At 34.5% G+C, this 15,007-nt stretch overlaps 1 protein-coding gene across 2 annotated transcripts in view; it reads right to left on the bottom strand.

Moving 5' to 3' along the window:
- The window catches only part of STX11 (syntaxin 11), a 43,986-nt gene that overhangs the window by 5,273 nt on the left and 23,706 nt on the right, over positions 1-15,007 (bottom strand). Inside the window, exon 1 of one of the 2 annotated variants that reach the window (XM_031937670.1) lies at positions 439-1,248. The exons of the other annotated variant lie outside the window; for it this stretch is intronic. The gene's annotated coding sequence lies outside the window, so the exon portion shown is untranslated. Of the gene's footprint in view, positions 1-438; positions 1,249-15,007 lie in introns of those variants that run through there. 2 annotated transcript variants of the gene reach the window in all.

The raw sequence follows: 15,007 nt of genomic DNA on the forward strand, positions 1-15,007 counted from the left end.
CATATACACACATATAAAAGACAGCAAAGGTACAGTGGGGAGAAAGCATGCAATGTATTCTATAGTAAACAAATGTCCATTTGGACTTCAGAATATGGTGTGTGATAAAGTACTTCCTGAAGTTGGCAAGAACTGAGTTCAAATCCAGCCTCAGACACTTACTGGGTGACTCCAGGCAAATTATTTAATCTTGTTTGCCTGAGTTTACTCATCTGTAAAATGAACTGGAGAAGAAAATGGCAAATCACTCTAGTATCTTTGCCAAGAAAAACCCCTAAAAGGGGCATGACGAGTCAGATGTGACTGGAAAAAAAAAAACTCAACTACAAACAAATAGCGTAAAAACAGTAGATTACTCTAGCAGAGGACCAGTAAGTGACAAATTGTGATGTTGCCTCTATAGATCTGAGATTTAAAGTAATAAATAATTGAACTTGCCTTAATATGGTTGGATCTTTGTTATCTTAGAGGTCACTTGCAAGCTTCTTCCGTGAGGGTCCATTTAATAACATTCTGTGGTGGAGTGGGATCCCTATCTAGTAGATTCCTATTACTTTGCATCAGTGCTCTTGATATCCTTCTTGCTTAACAAAGCCAGAGAGTATGCTCTACATCTATTTTGGTTCCCAAGGGAGAAAGGAAGCTCCTAAAGCTTTTCTTTGACTAGTAATGCCATTTGCTAAAAATTCTAGTACTGTCATTCCTACAGTGATTTTCATAGCTTCCTATGTAATTTGGATATTGGCTAGGGAAGTGGTAGGACTTTGCAGATTCAAGGTAGGAGGAGACTTCAATCTGCTAATATTTAAAGGCCTCAGCTGCAGGTAAAATTATTTCTTAATAATATTAACAAGGTGCTGGGCAGCTATATTTAATGAGAAACAGATTAGAAGAAAAACTATCTCCCATAGTTCTAATACCATGGTCATTATTTATAGAAATTGACTTGAAAGGTCTTACCCTGTGGGTCTAGTTTTCAACATCACTAGATATATCTTGATCACAAATATAGCTTTGGTTTGTAACCATACCCTTCCTCACAGATATAATTGGAGACTACCTTCTGTTTTGAGGCAAGGGGGAGGAGCAGTGAAAGCTTCTGATACCAAAACTATCAGGCCCAAATTGTCTTGCTTTTTGTGTCTGAAGTGCTTACCATTAGCATTACTCCTTAAGGGACCTCTTGGACTATGGTTTTAAACAAGTTAAGGCTGGGGTCCTCCATTGGGGTCCTCCTCTGATGCCCTGATACCTCATTCATTGTGCTGTGATAATGGGCCTCTGCTCTTGAAGGCTGTACCAGTGCAAGACATAAGGTCTAGCAGGTCCCACCAAACTGAAAAGCCTTCAAGTACTAGTGGAGACAGGCTATATATTTGCTTCGTAATGACTAACTACACTGGATGAATTTGGAAAAGCTCATCAACAGGCTGATTGATGAGTTTTTTAGCCACAACTCTTGAAGACTATCTGGTAAGGCAGCAGTTTTTAAACTTTTTTTGGTCTAGGGGTCCCTTTACACTCTTAAATTATTAAGATTCTCTCTCTCCAAAGAACTTTTGCATATTATACATGTCAGTTTGGACCATATTAGAAACTAAAATTATTATGAAAATAGCTTTGATCTCACAGATCTCTTAAAATGATCTTAAGGACCCCAGTCTCAGGGTTCCCCAAATCACTCTGACAATTGTACTATATAAATGACCTACCATCCAAAGGACAAAATCCAAAATCTTTGATATATTGACCTAAGGCAGGGTTACAATTGACTAGCTAACACATTAGCAAAGATTAGTTTATCTGATTAACACATTGACATTTTCTTTTCATGTACAACAAAGTTTCAGGAGAATTAAGAGATTTATATGTTTTGATGGGAATGGGAAAATTAGGGAATAGGAATCCGTAGTATTTTCTATGATTAACCATTTTAGAAAGTTATAGAAGGCTAAGAGATAAAATCATTGCCTCCCTACAGGATATATAGGAACACAGGTAAAATAGAGCTCTACTGATTCTGAGATAAATCTCATTCTCTTATTCCTTAATCTTTCTATCCCATCAAAACTTACTAGTCCTATTTCCTCTTGGTTCTGCTCTCTGTTTCCCTATTTCTGTCAAATGTACCATCATTCTCTTAATCATCCAGATTTCAAAACTTAAGTCATCTCTGACTCTTTTTTTTTTATTCCTCATTTTCAGTCACTAACATCTTTAGATTATTTCTTGGAAACATCTATATCCATTTCTTCTTTTCCATTCCACTGCTACCAGTTAGCATTTTATATTGAGGGTTGTTTGTTTTTGTTTTTTGTTTTTTTTTTCCCATTATAACTTCTTAAAAGGGTTCCATGGTCCCTCCAATTCATCCTGAACAGAACTATATTTTAATGGTTCTGTGATCTGATTCATGTGGATTCCTTCTCACAAAGTCTTTAAGGAAAGGCTGGAAGAGCAAAATGTATGTCAGTAATGTGGTAGAGAAAATCCCTATTCAGTTGGACAAAATGGCCTCCTGAAGTCGTTCTGAGATTCTGCTCTGGGATTCTTTAATTTATTTTTTCACACCACTTTCTTCGCCTAGGATCACTCTATATAATTACACAAAGTGTAATTTTATACCATTAATTTTAGTACTCTACATTTCTGGTATGACTTTGAATACATGTTAATCCAAAGTGTACCATAAATAGATAATAGTTTCAAGGGACCCATAATTGAAGGGATCCTAGATGACAATAATTGCATGCTCCACTATTATATCTAAAGCTGGGACTCCTAATTTTTTGTACAGTTATGGGCCCTTCTAGTAGTCTGGTGAAGCCTATGAACCTTTCTCATAATAGTATGTTTAAATGAATAAAATGAAATATATAAGATTACCAAGGAAAGCAATTATATTGAAATAAAGATTTTTTTTTTTCTGATTCAAGTTCATGGACCCCTGGCTCCCCTCAAAGTTTTTCCATGGCCTCCTTGGAGACCTGTGGAATCCAGATTAAGAATCTCTGAAATAAAGTATAAAGTTTTTAAAGGTGATACAGTTCCTTGATACTTGGAAGTTGTGACCAGCACAATATTATGTAGTAGACCCTCATATATTGACGAAAATTAATGAATTTAAATATTTCTCACTTCTTTTAAAGTTACCCTGTCATTGTTTTCCACTTCTCCATTCCACACTGTACCTAGAGATCTTGAATAACTTTTTAGCCAATAAATAATCTTTTATTTTTGTTCATTAACAAATGACAAAATATGCTATTATTTGGGGGGTGGTTCTCATAATCAGAGCTAGTATGAATTTTGCTTCAATTTACAATAAAAGTAAGTATGGATGGATGAATCTTCCAGAACTGTTCATTAAAAATCATTTATTATTTTTCTCTTTTATTAGAGAATCTTTTTCTTAATGTCTCATATGAACTGAATAAAGAATCAAGTATGGGTTGTTAGAATATAAGGGACTAGAATTAGTCTTAGAAATTAGGACTCATGGCACTCTGGGATCCATGAACTTCCAAAGTCTCCATAGATAGATTTTAGGGGGTCTGTGAACCTGGATGAGAAAAAAATGTCATTTTATTTTTATTTACCTCTACCTGAAAGTTAACATTGCCTTAATTATTTAAAAACACACACATATCATTCCAGTATACACTCCATAAATTTTATAATACAGCCAAAAGTGGTCCTTTGACACAGAAATCATAAAGAGTCTCTGAACTGGTTCAAGGCCCAGATTTCAGATTTCTGCGGCTGAGGCTCAGAAAGAGGTGAATTAATTTGTTCCAAATAAAAATGCTAGGATACAGTAGAACTAGGATTAAAATGCAGAGTTCTTTACATCTAAGACAATATTATGTCATGAGGACCTGAGAATTTAAAGATATTTTCAAATAGAGAAAAGAAAAACAAAAAAGAGAAAGAAAGAAAATCCAAAGCTTTAGGGGAACAATCTCTTTAAGAACAATAAAAACATAAGTTTAAGATTTTAATACATCTGGCATACTTTCTGTAAAGAGGTGTAAATGTTTTTTATATTTATCTTCAACAAATACTCAAAACATTATTCAATTTTGCCAACACTAAATTTCATTTTAGAAATTAAAAAAAAAAACTCAAGAAAACCCCAATCTAAGCCACAAATGAATTCTATAATTAATAACCCATGATAGTGGGTTTTTTTTTATTTACTTATTAAAATCCACTCTATGGGAATATCCTAGAAAGGAAAGGGGGTTATTATATTTGCAACTGGTAATTCAAATAAAAGAATTAATTTAAGAAAACAAATGAATTAGAAATCTTGTAAAATATTCATATCCCCAAGCTAATTGTTTAGCAGCACAACTCTGGCTCTTAGGAGATTTCATTTTCTCAGAACTCCAAAAATACAAAGCTTGTTGCTCACTAGGAAATCCTAAGAGTCCTAAAGAAACATTTTCCACAGGTCATTTGAACTGCATAACACAAATACTTTAACCATGCTATTAAATAGTTATAAGCCTCTTGAGGGCAATGAGTTTTTAGGTCAATTAGTTAGTTGATAAATTCATATAGTTTCAAAGTCCAACCTAAAAGTTCATTCATTCAAAAGTTCATTAGGTATTCTCTTTCCTATACTATCTGTGCCAGGCAAAGTACATGACATTTTTCCCTTTTTAATGTAGATTTTTTTATCTCTGTTGCCTAAAATAGATACTAGTCAATAATCTTGATGGTAGGAAATATCATTTTTCATCTTGCTTCACCATCTCATAGTACACAAAATACCTTGCACACAGTAAGTACTAAACATATTCAGTGAATTAAGTTTGCTGCTCACTATTATTGGTTTCATTTTTAAATTGCTAGTGATTTTCAAACAAATAGGTATTTATTAAGAGAATTACTTTTCTTCTCCCTCCCCTCCAAATCTTTTTATGTTATTTCTACAAAACCACATAAAAAAATTACAACATTAAATTCTGGCAGTGACTAAGCACAGTATTACAACATCCATCGAACAATCTCTGGAGACAAAGATTCATTGTAGTTACATATTACTGATTAAAGATGATCACAGTAAATTATGGCAAGATAGAATTAAGGAAATATTTACTTGACATCTCCCATGAAAAGTCTGGAGCTTTATCATGATATGAAGGTGATCCCTATATTGTCAAAAACAATGCCAGCTGTGCAGTCTCCAGGTTTTACCATATTGGAAAGGCTTTGAGTACTTTTTCAACTCCATGCTTTTGTTGCTTAGGTTTACAATATCCCTAATATTTACTGCCTGGTATATAATAAATGCTTAGTAAATTTTATTGGCTATTATCTAATAACTCCATTCCATTTCTACTTTTTAAGATTTTTGTCCATACTCAAGATTCATTTCTGATGCCTTTCCCTTCTCCACTAAAATCCAATCTGATGCTTCATTTTAGAGTTGAGAGAACCCTTATTGTCCAAAATCTATGCTAATACCCAGATTCTCATTCCCAAGCCAATATTCTTTCCACTACGTGACCAATACTTATCTCCTATTCTGGTATAAGAAAAACATTTTTATTGAAATTTTGAAGATCAAATTTCTAAATGAAATTACAAATAATGGTTAATATTTAAAGATATATTAAATATGATAAGATATGTCTTCAAAAGATAACACTGGCAGCTAGGTGGTACAGTAGATAATCAGTCAATAAACATTTTATTAAGCATTAAGCATTCCAGGTATTGTGTGCTTATCACTGGGCATACAAAAAGAGGTAAAAGAGAGGTTGACCTCCAAGGAGCTGACAATCTAATGGTAGAGAAGACAAGAAAACAGATTTATACAAATGAGTTCTCAATGTTCACAGTAAAAAAAAGAAAGAAAGAAAGAAAGAAAGAGAAAGAAAGAAGAAAGAAAATTGAGAGGGAAAGGAAATAGAATTAAGAAGGGTGGGAAGGCTTCCTATAGATGATGAGATTTTTCTTTTGGGCTTGATGCCAGGAAAAGCCAACAGGTTGGCAAGAAGAGAGAAGAGAGCCTTACAGGCATGGGGGAAAGTCATAGAAAATGCCTTGAGACAAGAGATGATGGAGATTGAATGACTTGTTCATAGAACAGCAAGATCCAACATAAGACATTAAAAGTAAATACAAAATACTTTTGATGAAAGTGATGGAAAGGGCACTCATAACTGGGGAAATCAGGAAAGATATAGAAGATTCAGGAAAGGAAGAAAAAGAACCAAAGAAAGTACAAGCAAAACCATAAGCAAGAACCAAAACAAGCAAATGGATGGTTTTGAGGGATAACGCATGCAGTTCTCCCATCCTTCTATTTTTTTAATTAATCATTAAAAGAAATGAAAAACAAATACATTATCTTCAACAAGGTTGTACCAACAAATGCATTATAATTTACACGTGAGTTTTTACTTCATTTACCTAATCATAATCTGGTACATTATTGTCTTTTGGCTCTGCTTTCAATAATGAATACTATTCATGATAATATTAATACCAATAATAATTGTTGTTATTAATAACACTTATATAGCAATTACTATGTGCTAGGCCCTGTGCTAAATGTTTTACAGTTATTATTTCTTTTGATCTTGACAATAACTTTGGAGGATAGATACTGTTATTATCCTGATTTTACTCTGGATTTTGCTCACATGCCATACAAAATTTGCCTACTTAACCATAGTGCTAAGAAAGGACAATGTTTAGGGCTGGTGTTTCTTTGATAAATAATTTTTATGACTATCAATTATTGTAGAAAATCAATAAACTACAAACCAGGTTTTTGGCCCTTATAATTCTTTTTAAATATTTGATTAATAATCTTTTTTTTTTTAAACATCATTGCTACTTCCCGATGACTTCCCTATTTCCTAATGGAACTCTCCCTTGTAATAAATAAATACTGTCCAGTAAAATACATGATTATGCTGACCATGTCTAAAAATGGTATACCTCATACCACACTTATAATACCTTATGTTTTTGCTGAGAGAGGGAAGAGACATGCTTTAATATTAGTCTTCTGAAGGGCATGATTAGAGTTTGCAATGATTAGAGTTCTGGAGTTTTCAGTTGTGGTTTTCCCTTACATTATTATAATAATTATGTAAATTTTTTCCCTGATTCTGGTTACTCTCAAGTCATACTAGTCGTCCCCATGTTTTTTAGATTCTTCATATGTCATTTCTTAATGTATTCCTAATACAAAACTAATTAACAAATATTCCTTTTCCCTTTCCTTTTCCTTTTTCCCCTTTCCTTTCCTTTCCTTTTCCTTTTTTATAAAATTTTAAAGCTTCTTCTTGTTGTTATGGTTGTTTGTCCTTCATTTTTAAAGCTAACCATGACATCAAGGAGTTATGGCATGATATTCAAGTGAATTGGATTTAAGTGAGGGAGGACTGTGCAAGGTCATCTACCTCACTTTCCCTTCTGGAGCCCTTTCATTCCAGTGGTCAAATATAGATCAAGATGACTGCAAATGGCCTTCTGGAGACTTTGACCTTTTTAAAGTAAGATCTTCAACAGGTCTCAGTTTGCCTGAGGCCACAAAGCAACATTGTAAGTACTAGAATGGATAGGATCTGTTGTTATTTTATTGATATAGGGAATTAACAATAAGCATCAGTATTCCCTTCATCAATATAAATTAGCATTTGCAGTAGTTTAGTGGCTTGAAGCTCTAATGGATCAAATGACTTGCTAAGGATTAGGAAGCCAATATATCAGAAATGAAACAAACCTTATTCCTTTGCCTCTGTCATAAAGAGGCTATTACTTTAATAAGTCAAATATTGTCCCACTTCAATCAAAGTTGTCCCAATAAAACATATATGCTATCTACAAAATTCCTTAAATTTAAAGTTTTGAATTTTGTACAAATAGTCCTTTCTGTGATTAATAATAGAAATAAAAGGTGCCACACAATAGGTTTATTTTAAACAGGGAATATTGGTATGATAAGTACTAGATGGCCAAATAGTTGACTATTAGAAAGCACCTAATCAACCACCATGTTCTAAATGCAACAGGGTATTCAGTTACAATCAAATTAAGTCTAGACTAGGGTCCAGTGAGAGCAGAAGGAATGGAAAAGAAGATTCAGATATGGATGATATTATGAAGGATGAATCTATTGGTCTTCATGACTAATTGAATATAAGGGGAGATGGGGAAGTTCTTGACTACAAGACTTTGAGCTGTATGACTTGGGAGGATGATAGTACCATTTTCAAAAATAGAAAACTTTAAAGGGAGAGTTGTCTTCTGGATAAAGATGATTACACGTTAAACTTCAAATATGCTGATTTTGAGGGGAAGTCTAGTGAGTGAGCTATGTTCTGGAGGAAAATGATTATGTGTTGGGTTTTAGATATGCTTAGTCTGAGGTGCTGGGGTAGATAGGAGCCCACATCCAAGTGGAACTAAGCAGCATAAAATTAGATATGGGACTGGAGCTCAGGAAAGAAGTTTAGGATTGAGTGTAGTAATTATGTATAGAGAAATCATAAATTTAGAGCTAGAAAGAACTTCTGAATTCATGTAGTCCAACTGCTCTCATTTTACAGAAAGAGGAAGTTGGAAAAGTAATTAAGGGAAGGTAGATGGGGGAGATTTCAAGATTCCACACAACCCAATTAAGTGCTAAAAAGAAAACCAAAGAGAGCAAGCTGTAAGATTTTCCAACCAGTCCAAAAATTCATATAAAGACTGCCAGAATCCTGTTGGAGACTCTGTGTGGAGACAAGATAGAGAGGATAGTAGGCAAAGCATTCAAGCAGACTGATCCTACAGCAGGAAAGAGGGCAGATTATCACTCAAAAAGTAAAATTGTCCATGTAGCCCAAGATGAGTCACAACAAAAAGAACAGGGCCAGACCAGCATTCATCGAGGGAACCCAGCCCAACCTAGCTCACATCTGGTAGCTCACATCTGAATCCCAATAATAGACAGGGCTAGAATTAATGCCCAGACAGACTGTGCAAGAAGGCATTACCGACACAAATAACATCTGGTTAGAGGCTGTCACAATCATAGTAAGGGACATTATCACTTCCACGTTTGGTACTGTGCAAGAAGGAGAAAGAGAAAGAGCCAAACCCAAAACCCAAGTTGAGGCCCCAGGAGAAAGAACCAAAACCCAGGAACTCTGGCAGGAAGCCAGGTCTAGTATCAGTCATGATAGCCAGGACCAAGAAAGGATTATACTCTCCAAAATTATTGGAATGAGGAGATCTGACCCAAACACAAAGCTCCAGTCTAGAGAGAAAAAAGACATGGAAAACAAAAGAAAATGACCAGTATAATAAAGAAATACTATATACAGAGACGGGAGAAAAAGAGAGAAGCCCAGAAGAGAGTTACTTCACAATCTCAAATAGAGCAACAGAAAATAAAAGTGCCCTGGTTTCAAGAAATAGAAGAAATGGTAAAAGAGATACAAAAGATTCAAATTAATTAACAGCTAACAAATAAAAATGTCAAGCAAAACTTAAGAACTAGACCTCCTAAAATTAGAATGGGCCAGACAGAAAGTAATGATTCCATGAGACAAGAAATGTTAAAATAAGAATTAAAATAAAAAAAAAAAACACACACACACACACACACAAAAGTATATACACTGTCATAAACAAATGACTTTTAATACAAGTCAGGGTAAGATAATCTAAGATTCAGTAGACTACCTAAAATCATTGTCATTTCACAAATGAGGGAATTGAGGATGAGAGAAGTTTAAAAAAATGACATGCCCAAAGTCACATAGATATTAAGTGTGCATGACTATGTATGTATATATGGAGGGGTGGAGAAAGTATGTGGGTTAAGTCACTAGAATGAATAAGACCTCTGAGAGAGGTAGAAGAGCAGATGGCTGAGGCTCTTGGATTTCTTGCTCTATATCTAACCACTGGACTCAGATGGCTCTGGAGAGGGAAACAAGGCAGGTGACCTTGCACAGCCCTTTCTCACTTAAATACAATTTATTTGCATTCATGGCATCACCCTGATGTCATGGTTAAACAACCAGATTCTTTCACTTCTGAAATTACTGAACTTTTACAAACTAAAAACAGGTAGTGCTGCATCTCTATTTGATTTAGATCTAGCAAGGTATGTCAAGCAACATTTTAATTGGATAATTCATATTTTTTAAGAAGCCAAATTTCTAGAAAGTGAAGAAGAATCGCAATTAAATCATTGTCCCAAAGCAATATTCATTGACCCTTCTTTCAAATTTATAATGAATACAAGGTACACTATATATATATTTTTGCTAAGGCAAACTAACTGTCCCAAGGTATACTATTTTTAAACAAAATTAAACAATAGAATTGTTGAAATGGGTTGGAATCATCAAAAGACTTTTGTGACTTGGTCATGTCCAATTCTTCATGACTCCATCTGGGGTTTTCTTGACAGAGATACAAGAGTAGTTTGATACGTGCTTCTCTAATTCATTTTATAGATGAGGAAACTGAGGCAAACAGGGTTAAGTGACTTACTCAGGGTCACACAGCTACTAATGTCTAAGGCTGGATTTTAAAGTCTTCCTGACTCCAGGCCCAGCATTCTATCTACTGTTGTTCTACCCAGCTGTCCCAAAAGACTTCTGTTTCTATACAAATATCAGGAATTAGTTACTAGTGTATTTTCTAGAGAAGTCTTTTGTCCCTGATATTGTTGTAATCAGTTGACTATTATTTTTAAATAATATGATAGCTATTCGGTGTATCTTAGAGGATTATTTGGGGCTAATTTTTTTCATGTAAAATAATAATAGCACTTGATTATTTTTAAAATAATAACTTTTTATTTTCAAAATACATGCAAAGATATTTTTCAACATTCATCCTTTATAAAACCATGTGTTCCAAATATTTGTCTTTCCCTCTCTCCCCCTCCTCTAGGCAGCAAGTAATCCAATATAGGTTAAACATGTAGAACTTGATGTTTTTTAAAACTAAGGTATCTAGAGACCCTACAAAGTAGGTATGTGTGTGTGTGTGTGTATGGGAGGATTAGGTACAAAGTAGGTATTGCTGTCTCAGTTTTACAGGTGAGGAAATAGAGGTTCATGGAATTTAGGGTCACAAAGCTTACAAAATTCAGGCAGGATTTGAATTCTAGTCTCTCTTAACTACAAGTCTACTGATCTTTTCCACTACTTTATTCTGTTTCTTAATGTATAATTTGTCTAGCATTATAAGGGAATACATTTCCACAATGTTATTAGTGAATTTTTCAAGTAATTGAAAGTTCACTTTTCTGGGATTATATCCCAAAGAGATTATAAAGAAGGGAAAGGGACCTGTATGTGCACGAATGTTTGTGGCAGCCCTTTTTGTAGTGGCTAAAAACTGGAAACTGAATGGATGTCCATCAGTTGGAGAATGGTTGAATAAATTGTGGTATATGAAAATTATGGAATATTACTGTTCTGTAAGAAATGACCAACAGGATAATTTCAGAAAGGCCTGGAGAGACTTACATGAACTGATGCTGAGTGAAATGAGCAGGACCAGGAGATCATTATATACTTCAACAACAATACTATATGATGACCAGTTCTGATGGACCAGGCCATCCTCAGCAACGAGATCAACCAAATCATTTCTAATGGAGCAGTAATGAACTGAACTAGCTATGCCCAGAAAAAGAACTCTGGGAGATGACTAAAAACCATTACATTGAATTCCCAATCCCTATATTTGTGCACACCTGCATTTTTGATTTCCTTCACAAGCTAATTGTACAATATTTCAGAGTCTGATTCTTTTTGTACAGCAAAATAACGTTTTGGTCGGGTATACTTATTGTGTATCTAATTTATATTTTAATATATTTAACATCTACTGGTCATCCTGCCATCTAGGGGAGGGGGTGGGGGGGGTAAGAGGTGAAAAATTGGAACAAGAGGTTTGGCAATTGTTAATGCTGTAAAATTACCCATGTATATATCATGTAAATAAAAGGCTATTAAATAAAAAAAAAAAGAAAAAAGAAAGTTCACTTTTCAAAGACAAAAACTTTTAAAAATTTGAATGATTTTGATGGAATTTTTCTAAGCCATATGGAATGTTTTCCTGTCTTTTTTTTTTTAAAGAATATACTAAAAATAATTTAATCTTTTCTGGATGTTTGAGCTTCATTATTATGAACATTTATCACTATACTATGGAGTAATACAGTTCTGTGTCTTTCAAATTTTGTCTGTGTCAATTCATGATATGAAGATTGTAGTAGTGCCTACCTCTAATAGCTCTCCCTTTTCACTTCTAGTTGGCCACTTCTCAACAGGGGCTGGGAAATAAGAAATATTAAGCTTGCTTATTTCTGTTGTATTTTACCAGTGTCAAAAAGCTCTAAGAAGTAAAAAGCATAGCTGCGGGACTAGTTCTTCATGCCTGTTATTTTGGAGTTCAGAAACTTTTTTCATTTAGATCTTTTTAGGGTCCTTTTCTAGAGGATAGAAGTTGTCAGGAGTTTAATCATTAATCAGAATAGAATTTGAAGATTCAAAGGAACTTTAGAAGGAACGTAGTTTAATTCAATTCAATCTAACAAGTGGTTAATAAATTAAGTAATAAACTAAATTCAAACTGAGAAGTCAGAAGGAGGAGGTGAGGAGGGAGAACATTGCAAACATGAGATACATCCAGAAAAAAATGCCCTGAGTCAAGAGATGAGTATGTTTTTTTTTTTTTTTTTTTTTTTTTTTTTTTTTTTTTTTTTTTTTTTTTTTTGTGGAACAGCAAAGAAGACAGTGTCATTAAATTAATATGTGATAAGGAATAAGGTGTTAAAACACTGGAAAGGTAAATGGAGATTAAAGTTAGCAAGGGCTTTGAATACCAAGCGGAGGATTTTGCATTTGCTTGTGAAGGCAACAGGAAGCTAATGGAGTTTATTGAGCAGCAGAGTGACCTAGCTAGATTTGTGCTTTAGGGGAATCACTTTAGTAGCTAAATGAAAGACACAGTGGAGTAGGGAGAGGCTTGAGACCGGTAAGTAGGCTTTTGCAATAGTCCAGATGATGAGACTTGTACTAGAATGGCGGCAATATCAGAAGAAAGAAGGAGACACATTCAACATTTATTGCAAAGGTGACATCAACAAGCCTTGGCAACAAACTGGATATGGCGAGAAGGGTAAGAGGTAGTGATGAGTCAAGAATGACTCTTGGCTTGTAACCTGAGGAACTGAGAAAATGGTGATTGCTTTGGCAATTGATAAATTGAAAGGAGAAGTTTGAGGCAGGGTTGCTGATTAGCAAGTTACTGCAATTGTCTAGGTAAGAGGTGATGAAAGCTTGAACTAAGATGATGGCTGTTTGAGTAGAGAGAAAGGAATGTATGTGAAAGCTGTTGTAAAAGTACAAAGGACAACATCTGACAACTGATTAGAGATATGGGTGAGTATTTATAAGGAGCGGGGCATGGCTCCAAGGTTGTGACCAGAATGGTGAGTAATAGGGTCATTTGGAAGAGGGAAAGGTGTAATGCCAGAGAAAATGAGGCAAGACAGATCGGTTTTTAATCTTTTTAAGATGGAGAGTTATAGGCTAGCCGACCAAACAGAACTCATGTTCAAAAATCACTTGGCCCTGAGGAACTGAGGCAGGGAACTTTTATATGAGCGTTTGTAAGCAGGATACAGAAGCTAAGAAGGTAATTAGTCTAACATTTTACAGCGGTTGTCTTTACTTCAGAGAGAAGGAGCAGAGAGAGAGGAGTTCACAGCATTTACAACCTTGGATCGTGGTTCAGTTCCTGTCAGAGAAGGAAGGAGAGCCATTCTTGAATACATAGAGACTATAACTTAGGTTTTTAGGCAGGAGGCAAGATAACAATTCTATTCCGGGGTAGTTTTGGACAAAGATGGAGTCACAGTGGTGGGCATTTGGATCATTATTTCTCTTTTCTATCCTTCATTGTGTCACAATGATATGTAAGACTCAATTTTCAGTCTTAATGGCAAGGGGGGGGGGGCAGCGCCCAACAAAGGTTTTCAAGGAAAGATGAATTTTGTTTTGGGGATATTGAGGTTGAGATATTGATGGGATATGTATTCCACGATGTTCAAGAGTTAGTTAGAGATGAGGGATTGGAACTCAGAAGGGAGATTAGTGCTAGATCTTTGGTTCTTGGGTCATCAGCACAAAGAGAAGAAACTGTAAACTTCTATTATAATCCTTCCCAAACAAATGCAGCCAGTAGTTTCCAACATGCAACGGTTACCATTGCACTATCCTACCTTCTTTGCACTGTCACCCCTCAGCTCTAGATTCTCTATATATACACTTCTGTTCACACACACACATGTGACTATGTGTCTATGCAAACATTCCTTGTGCTAAGTGCTGGGATAAAAAGGCCAAAAAATGTTTCTTACCCTCAAGATGTTTACATCCTAGGGGGAACAAAATGTAAAGGAATATATAAATATGAAATAAATGCAAAAGAAAAGAAAGGTTGCCTTAGAATTGAGCGTTCAAGTGGATAGGGACCAATAAAAGCTTCCATGCAGATATTATTTTTGAGCTGACTTTTAAAGAGAGTCAGGGATTTCAGGAGGTGGCAATGTGGAGGGAGAGCTAATATATATGTGTGTACGCTATACACATATACATATATACGCATGTGCATACTCAATAATTTACTATCCTTTCTCTAGGTCTTTCACTATATATAATATGTAATATAATACAACATAATTATATACAAGTTATAATTATATAATATTGCATTATTTGTGTTACATAATATGTAATTATATAATTTAATAATATGTAATATATAGTGAAGGACTTAAAGGATAGTAAATTGAGTAGTGACCATTTTAATAAAATAAATGAATATTAACTCTAATAAAAAACAAACAAGAAAATTCCACACATTTAAGTATAGCTCTTTTTAAATTTCCTATTAAGAATTGTGGTCACATTTCCTAAATTTCCTATTAAGACATGTGGTTACATAAAGAATGAAGAAAAAG

The sequence above is a fragment of the Sarcophilus harrisii genome, chromosome 4, assembly GCF_902635505.1.
Source record: "Sarcophilus harrisii chromosome 4, mSarHar1.11, whole genome shotgun sequence".
In the NCBI taxonomy this organism is placed as follows: Eukaryota; Metazoa; Chordata; class Mammalia; order Dasyuromorphia; family Dasyuridae; genus Sarcophilus; species Sarcophilus harrisii.